This window comes from Apodemus sylvaticus, chromosome 9 (assembly GCF_947179515.1).
Source record: "Apodemus sylvaticus chromosome 9, mApoSyl1.1, whole genome shotgun sequence".
NCBI classification, from domain to species: domain Eukaryota; kingdom Metazoa; phylum Chordata; class Mammalia; order Rodentia; family Muridae; genus Apodemus; species Apodemus sylvaticus.
In genome coordinates this window covers 47026314-47035499 of record NC_067480.1, presented here as the reverse complement: position 1 = coordinate 47035499, position 9186 = coordinate 47026314, and the positions used below count along the sequence as shown (strand labels likewise).

The window sequence follows — 9186 nt, the reverse complement described above, 5'->3', positions numbered from 1 at the left end:
GACGCCAGCTTGTTTCTGCTGCTCACTTTGCTAGCCTGAAGGGACAGTTCTGCAGAGCAGGCCACCTCTGGGAAGGAAGGAGCCAGGTCCCTGCTGCCCTCGCCGCCCTTGGCCTTGGCTGGGCGGGGCTCTCTGGGGCTCCAAGCCTGGCTGTCCCCGCGAGGCCGGCTGCTGGCTGCGGCAGGAGGCGGGGCCCAGTGCTCCCCCTCCCCTACACTGCGGCGGTGGCGGCTCTGCGCGGACCGTGGCGGAGCCAGGCTGGGGCGCGCACGGGGCGGGAACAGCCGGGGCGGGGCGGCCGCGGAGCCGGGCTGGGACGCGCACGGGGCGGCGCTCGGGCTGCGCGGGCTCTCGGCGGTGGAGGCGGCGGCAGCATCCTCTCTACCTCCGCTTCCCTTCGGCCTCTTTCTCTTTCCTCTCCTTCTTTCCCTTGTTCTTCGGTCGCCCGGTCTCCCGCCCCCTCCTACGGAGGAGCTCTAGCTCTGCGAGTCAGCTGTGATCGCGGGTGCGTCCACTTTCCGCGCCCAGGTAAGACATCGTCCCGCCTAACTCACCCTGGTCCTTCCTCCTGAGCCTCTGCCAGAGAGGAGCCGCCAGCCCGAAGAGTAGGAACCGGACCGGCTGGTCTCTGCTGGTCCGGTCCCTTGTGCCTTGGAAGGGAGTCCGCGCAGGCTGGCGCTGTCCAGGCCTGACCTCTCCAGATGTCACTCCAGGGCAAGAGACCCGACTAGGTACTGAAGCTCTAGATTTGAGGATGAGCCAGTGACCTTGTTAGGTACCACTTTAAAACCACTGAAAACTTCCGTTCAGGTTAGGGTGTATGCTTTGAGAGTTAATATTCCCCGAGCTATAGAAAGAAGGGTAAGAAATTATACAAAGATTCTAGGGAAGGGAATTAAAGATAGAGGATTTATTTTTATTTTATTAATTTGTTATGTGTGCCTGTCTCCGTGTGCTCACAGCCTCAGAGCTCTGCAAAGTGAAGAAAGAGGTGAGGGGAGCCAATTTCAAATTTCAAATTCTTTCTCCAGAGACAACAGGAAAAGGAGAATTGATATACATTGGCAATTTCAGGAAAATGAAGAAACTGTTCTTTGGTGGTAGAGGGCGGGGCTCGAAGGCACCAGCCTGACAGAGCTTGGGTTTCTCTGCAGTCCTTTCTTCCCAAATGAGAGGGGTGGGTACCCAGCTGCATCTGTTCTTGTATTCATTTCTCAGTTCCAAAGCCTTTTTTTTGGGAGTGGGGAACTGAAGTAATGACTGCCTTCCCTATCCTCGCCTTTGTTCTAGGATGGAAATTTAAAGACAGAGCATGCCTAGGAGCCTGAGTGGGGAGGTGTGTGTTTGGGTGTGTAAGGAGGGGGAGGGGAGAGTGAGCACTAGAGTCAGAAAGCACCATTCTTGAAAACTGGAAATTGGTGTTTTTCCTTCTGGCATCGGCGAAAAGGTTTGGTTAGCAACAAGCTGGCTTATGATAATTACTGTTTGGCCTCTGTTGTAAGCTCTGAGTGTAAGGCATCCAGGACACCCTTTGAAACTGGGTGTGAAGCTTTTGTCAAGATGCAGGCACACACACACACACACCCCACACACACAAGCCCTACAAACACACTACAAAATGGAGTGGATACCTAAAAGGCACATCTTTTAAGATTTGGTTTCTGGGGTTTGAAGATATGCTATAAATGAAATGTATGTGGCCAAACAACAACAAATAACGTCCACAAAAACTATCCTTGGATGGTGCAGAGTTCCAGGTGTGATACAGAAAAATAAAAGAATATTAGGAAGGAACCGGCTTAAATATTAAAGACAGAATTTTATTAAAATGATCTGTGGGAGGAACTGACTGTAAACTGAAGTGGAGGCTCTTAGCCACTGTGAGGCAATGGAGAACAAAGCCTTTTATGTGAGCCACATTATGCAAAATGTGCATAATGTGTGAGCTGCAGGTACCGGCCCCAAGTAAAAGCAGAACACTGTCACCCTGTCATTTTACTGTGGGCCGGTATGATATTTTTGGCAGTCAAAATAGATGGAACAAACAAAAGCCTTTTAAAATGCTCTTGATTTTATGCCCACAAGGAAGATTACAGCCAAGGTGACAAGAGCATTCCTTCAATGGAACCTAGTGTCTTATTTTTAGTAGAAAACCTTATGGATTTGCAAATCAGTTCCAGTGGTCTCCCCTCACCCGGTGCACACAGGACCTCCCCATGGAGATGAGGTGAAAGTCCTGTTTTCTTTTCAGTAGGGAACCATTGGACTTGTGCCCATGTCTCTGTATATATATGTTGTAACATTAATTTCCTTGAGGTTTTTGTCTGATTCTCTCAGCTTAAGATCTGCATTCCTGACTTTGGTATTATCAGACCACTGATTTATTATTTGATGCATGCTGTTTACCTGTGGTTTGCTTAATTTTATACTTTCATATTTCTCATTTTGCTGGAACATTTATATAATTTCCAAAGTTTGTAACCTCATAGGTGGGAAATTGTTTGGCATACAACAAGACATCATGGCAGTTCATAAATTTAGCTTCCCTTAAACAAAACACCTTAATATTTTAGTGACATGACTTTGTATTTTCTTCGTTTCTCTCCTGTTTTAACTCCTCCCCTCCCCTCTAACCAAGCGAGCCCTTTCTGGCTGGCTGTTCTTGTCCTGTTCCCTGACCCTAATTTTGTCTAGACTACCACAGGTGGAGCCAGAGTTTGCAGGCATTTGAGTTTAGGATGTGCTCACTCCACAGCAGCACACTTTCTCTCTTTCTCTCTCTGACTTGTTTATGGCGCCTTCTCAGGGAGGAGGGAGAAAGAATGTGCTGAGAGAGTCTGACCCAGGGAAACTGGCACAGCCATGACCTCATGCCAGTAGGTGATGCATTCTCATTGAGGGAGCCGGCATCCTCTCAATGAAAACCAAACTCCAGCAGCACGCCCCTCCCAGGCCAGAAGCCCTGCTCTTCCCACAGTTGCCTCTGCCAGTGCTGCTCTGCTAAGGTTAAAGGCATAGTTTTCTCTTTTATGTATTTCTTTTCAGGGGTCTTGGATTTGGCCAGAAAAAACACAGCCAAAAATGAAACTTGGCACAGAATATTCTAGGCCTGAAGGAAAAATTTCAACGCCCTCCCCCTGCATCCGCCATTGTAAACTACTTTACACATTTTCTAAATGTCAGACTGAAGAAAGAAAAACAAGTGTTTGTTTGGTAAATTTTTAATATTTCCTTAGGACACACATATATTTGTTGAATTTTACTGGCTGTTAGATGACAGAAAAGATTACACTGTTGCACTTTAGCATTTAAAATCAAGTAGGTATTACATTTGCTTAGATGTAGAAATGCCATCAGATATTCTGCTCTATGATTCATTACTGTCTCTGTGAGACAGAGCATAGGAAACTGACTTCTATGTTTCTGGGAGGAGCTTGGGGTGACTCTTACTGTTAAAAACTTTTCAATGCTCATCTTCCTCTTAACAGATAAATAAAGAACCAGAGATAAAGAAAATACTCTCAGATCAGTATTAACTCTTAATGCTAGGACTTAGGTAAGTCACTAATTAAAGGGAGGCATTTTGGAATATCTGTTGACTCTTGTGTTGCATCCCCATGAGTTACAGATTCTAAGAAGCTCTGGCACTCTTATGTCTTTGTCTGAGCTGTGTTAGTTCTTATCAATTTCTGATGTTCTCAAAGAATGATGAGTACCAGGGATCTCTTTCAAGTACCAAAAGCAAATCTGGGATAGCTAAGGAAGACGGGATCTATAAAGGACTGAAACCAAGGGAGAGGGTCTGTGGGAAAGTCTGGGTGGGAGGTAGCTTAGAGGGGAGGAGGGATACAAGGAAATTCTCAGAGGCCAAGTGTCTGTTCCTGTGAGGGTGCAGATGAGCTCTTCTGGACGTGGGTGGTGGTAGAAGAAATCTGTTTTGCTTTTCTACCTCCATGCAATGTTGTGTCCCCTCTCCTCCCACAGCATTACATTGAGCTTAAGGCTGTGGGTAATTTCTTATTAAAATTATATGGGACACTTATTGAAAGCAGGTCTGTGGTGAATTAAAAAGTCTAAAACAATGTGAGCACCATCAGTTGACTTTATGGGAAACATTTTGAATCTAACCTTTGAACTTTGAACTTTGATCATTCCTCTCCAAGAGATGAACATTCCAGTTTGTGGTAACATGTTCAGCTGTGCTATATTTTATTTACATGTTTTAGGGGAATTATTTGGCAATTGGAACAGAAGAAAGAACAGATTCTCTTTCAGTGTGTTGTTAAATTTATATTGTACACAGGGGAGGTCTGGAAAATATTTTTGTTGTTGTTACAACATGTAACAGAGGGGACAAATTCTATCTATCTATCTATCTATCTATCTATCTATCTATCTATCTATCTCTTTATATATCTACCTACCTACCATCTATTCTATCATTGTCTGTCTGATTTTTGAGATACTAATAACATTTTTAGGGCAACCTAACCTTTTGTTTATTTATTTACTTTGAGACAATGTGTCTCCATGTATCCTGATGTAGCATAAAGGGCCTGGATTTCCCAATGGGAGCTCAGACTTACTTTGAGGTCCACTCTCCTTCCTCAGGGTCTTACAGTGCTGGTGACAGGAGTTAGTATCTCTGGGATACCTAACTAAACTCATTTATTACTTAGGGCCACAAAGGCAATTCAGTAATGTCCAGCTTTGAACTTTTACTACTAGATTTGTGTATCTTATCAGTTTTGAAGTTTTCCTACTAAATTTGTCTACCTTAACTCCAAAATTAGTAACATAGTTATTTTCTTTGTATTCTCTTGAGCAGGATGAAAACATTAATACTTTGAAGCCTACTTTTATGTGAATAAGTGGCATTCCATCTTGCAGCTTCATTTGTGAAATAGGGAGAAAGTGGCTTTAGGATTCATTTAGGGATTTCCTATGTTTTGAAATGCCATGGGGCATAGCAAGGAACAGTTCTGACCCCCTTATCCACTACACGTACTTCTCATTGTTTGAACAAAAATTTCTGTTTTTATCGTATAGTTCCTTTACTATAGTACCTGAAACAACTTATTAGTCCATTAACTCTGCCTGTTTTGTATTTCACAGAAGTCTAAAATGGGAGCTGTGGTATATGAATGTGTGATTATCTTCTAAGACAGACTCACACATACACATCCACACATCCACACACATACATCCACATACATGCACACATGCATGTGTGCACACATAGTGTCTTATATTTGAGATCAACTGTTATTTAGTCAGTTGGATTTTTATTTAATTTAAAAACATTCTACAAAGTTCCACATGAGAAATTTAGTATTCAGTACAATTTACATGAAAAGTAAGAAGCATTTTTTAAAGCAAAGCAAAGCATGCAGATTTAAAAGTACATTAGCCCTATGTCTGTAATTTAACCAATGGCAGATTAAATATATGTGTATATATAATGTATGTGTATATATATAAATAAATATTTATTTATTTATTATATATATGAGTACACTGTAGCTGTTGTCTTCAGACATAACAGAAGAGGCCATCAGGTCCTTTAAAGATGGTCGTGAGATACCATGTGGTTGCTGGGAATTGAATTCAAGACCTCTGGAAGAGCAGTAGTGCTCTTAACTACTGAGCCATCTCTCTAGCCCCCAATTAAACATATTTTTTAAAAAAATCCTGAACCTAATACATGTTTTCCCCTGTCCTTCTCTGGAAAATACGATGTAACAAATATGTACATATCACTTGCATAGTCTTCAGGGTTTAAAGTGTGGGGATGTGTTATGTGTATTTGATGAACTTTACAACAGTGGGATCTGAACTCCATTGCTCTAAAAAGAAAGCTATAAGATATAGTTGTTTCCATATCTGGCAGGAGTGGTCCCAAGGATGAAACTAAAGTTTATGTTTAGAGGCAAAGGGTTTTCTCTGTTGATAAAGATTGCCTCCATTAAAACAACTTGCTATTTAAACTTACCTCTTGTAAGGTTTGGGTGGCATGCTTTTCCCTGGACAGTGAGTGCACTTAACATTCCCTTAAATAGCAGGAGTGAGGATGGAAGGGACCTGAGGAATTTTGCTGCACAGAAAACGTAAGTACTAAAGCTACTAGAAGACCATTCAGTTTCTAGCGGAATGATGACCCTCTGACTTGGCTCTGACTTGGCTCTGACTGTTGAAATGAGCTAGGGATATTGCAACTCAGACTGAGGTTGGCTTCATTCATAAAGTGTATGCAGAGTGTCCTAATATAGGATGGAGCAGTTGTAGGTGAAACATTGCAACTCAGGCTGAAGTTGGCTTCATTCATAAAGTGTATGCAGAGTGTCCCAGAATAGGATGGGGTGGTCTTGGGTGAAACTTGGAAGTTTATTGTCACTCTTGTTGTTCCCTTTTCCTTTTGAGTGGGATACATTAAGTGAGTGTGGCTGGTACCCAAATTGGAAGCTTCAAAAGCTTTGTACAGTCCTCTACATTCTGATTTCAGAGACTCATGTGGATTTTACAGGGAATATCATGGGGATGTATAAGAGCCTATAGTTCTTTGTTTTTTTGTTTTTTAAAGCAAGTCATTAAAATGAGTTACCTGATTTGAAATACAATCTTCGCCTTTATATTCCTAATATATCTGTATTTTAAACAGCATGATTGTACTTTGTAACCCCGAGAACTCACTGGCTTTAAAGGATTGTGTACTTAGGTGCCTGGAAATATTATATCCATAATATTTTAAGTTGTTCAGATTAGTTGAGGGATGTAGTTCTGCCGTGCAGAAGCTCTGAGTTAGAGTTCCGGCATGGAATTGGCAGTAGAGCTGTTATCCTAGCTCTCTGAAGATGAAAACAGGAGGATCAGAGGATCAAATAAACTTCTACAACAGAGCTAGTTGTGGCTACATAAGACCGTGTTTAAAAAAAAATAAACCACTTAAATTGACAAAAAAAATTGTGTATTCTTAAAGCTGTTCTTTTGTGCCTGTGTTCTACCACTTAAAGGGGCATCAGCTGACAAGATTTTATTAACTATGTATGAATTTAAAGGTATTTGACAGATAAAGATGTATCTGTAAGCCAGCTGAGGCAGGCAGCCAATGAGTGACTTTCCTAAGGTCACTCATTTGGAACGATGTATGAGACTCTGTAATCTGTGCCCAGACTCATTGGCTTTAAGGGATGCGATGGAAGACGCACGCCGCCCTGGCCTTGTGTCCCCAGGCCTGCTATGTTCTGTTGTCTGAACCAAGGGTGGAGTGAGGTGGCAGTTGTACCTGCCTAGTCCTGTGACTCAGTTGACTCTCAAATGGATATAAAAGTGGGAGGGACTCGGAATGTTAGGGCCATTCCAACTAGCCGTGTGCCAGCGTCTCCCATGGAAGCCCAGAGACTAAATCTGATCCAGGAAACAGTTAGAGGCTCCTGCTCCAGGGCCATTCCTGTGGGCTGGATCTCAGAGGAAAGAAGCTTAAACTCTGGGGAGGAATGCCCAGACTCAGGCGACTTGGACAGCCAAGGAGTTTAAATCACCTTGAACTATCTTCATGGAGGCCTTCAGGTTCATTGGGGTCATGCTTAAACTTGGTCCTGCGTACAGAGAGAGTCCAACCAAAATAACCAGGTTGAACTTTTCTGATATGCAGCACCATAAATGTTTTTTTTCTCAAAAATAGTTTCTGTGCTTCCCCAGCCTTGGCATTTTTAGTTAAAGGAAGTGAAGGAGAAAGCCTGTGGGCTGCTGTCTGTGTCGAATTCCCACTTACAGTCCCACTCCTGTGAGCCTTCCTGTTTCTCTGCCTACAGTGCACCATCCTTCTTGTGTTTTTGCTTCTTCTAAGGAAATAGCAAATTAAATGGGAATTAGGTGTTGCCATGGTTACTGTGTTCAGTAGCACTACACCTGCACCCACGCTGCTTAGGCATTGTGGAGTCTTCAGTTGACAAATATTTGAAAGGCATGAAGTGCATCTTGGAGGAAAGAAATTAAGCAGAAAGCATGCTTAAATATTTAAAGAGGAACACATTCTCTGCTGCTGAAGACCGAAACGCTAGCCCTCTCTGGGGAGTGAAGGGATTCCAGTGTCTGTGAGAGAATGCCAGGCAGGGTGTCCTGATCCTCTTGAGGAACATATTGACCATCAGAGTGCACGTGCACCTGTTTTGCCACTGAGAAGGCAGGAGAGTATTCCTTACAGGATTTTACCTATATGTGCATGTCAAATTCTGAGCATGGTTTTCTCAGAAGTGTCTTCAGTAGAGACCATTTATAGGGAACCATCTTAACTGCACACGAGCAGGCAAAGCCAAGAGAGGCAGCTCTTGTGAGAAAACTTATTCTCTGCCCGTCCTCTCAGATTCAACTTGATAGTCTGAAATTAAAAATTATTTTTAAACAGTTAAGAGTGAATACTGTTCAGTAAATGAGATACTTATATGAAAAGGAGGACTCACCCACTGTTTCTTTGCCCCTTGACAATAAAGTTGTTGTGACCTCAGTGTTTCTTATAGCACATGCAATTGTTCACGAATGTATTCATTTAATACATGACGGCACTTTTCTGAGTGTGAAGAAATTCAGGAGAAGCCATTCAAATTCCTGCCCTCAAAGAGCCAGTATTTTATCAGGAGGTCACAAAGTTAGCAAATAAAACAAAAATGAATGCCCAATTCAGAGACAAATAGATGCTAAAATGGATACACACACACACACACACACACACACACACACACATATATATATATCAAGAGCTTGGTTTCAATGGGATACACTGCCTTTGTAGGCAAGAGTAATAAATACCAAGCTACAGAGGCTACAGAGGTGGGTAAGCATTCAGCAGAGGGAGTAATATCAACACAGGCAGAACATAGCTGAGAATCATAAAGAAGAAAAATGATAGGAATCTGATGAACCTGGGTAGCTAATGAAACCGGAAAGTAAAGCAGAAGGCAGATGCCAATCCTCCTGAGTATCCTGCAGCACAGTTTGACAGTTAGGAGAAATATTAAAACAATCAAACCAGCCAACTCTCCCCGGGGTCAGACCACGCCCGCTCTCGCGCTCCTGCTGCCACAGCCAACTCTCTGGAGCTAGCCCCCACAACATCTGGCTCACTTGTTCTGTGAGCCACTAGTTTCCTCTCTGTCACAATCCCCTGTAACTGGTGGTCCTACACTCCAG

General features: G+C 42.9%; 1 protein-coding gene across 1 annotated transcript in view; it reads left to right on the top strand.

Annotated features, from left to right (window-relative positions):
* The first annotated feature begins 349 nt into the window (after positions 1–349).
* The window catches only part of Map2 (microtubule associated protein 2), a 268392-nt gene continuing 259555 nt past the window's right edge, over positions 350–9186 (top strand). Inside the window, exon 1 of the mRNA XM_052193488.1 lies at positions 350–528. The gene's annotated coding sequence lies outside the window, so the exon portion shown is untranslated. The remainder of the gene's footprint in view (positions 529–9186) is intronic.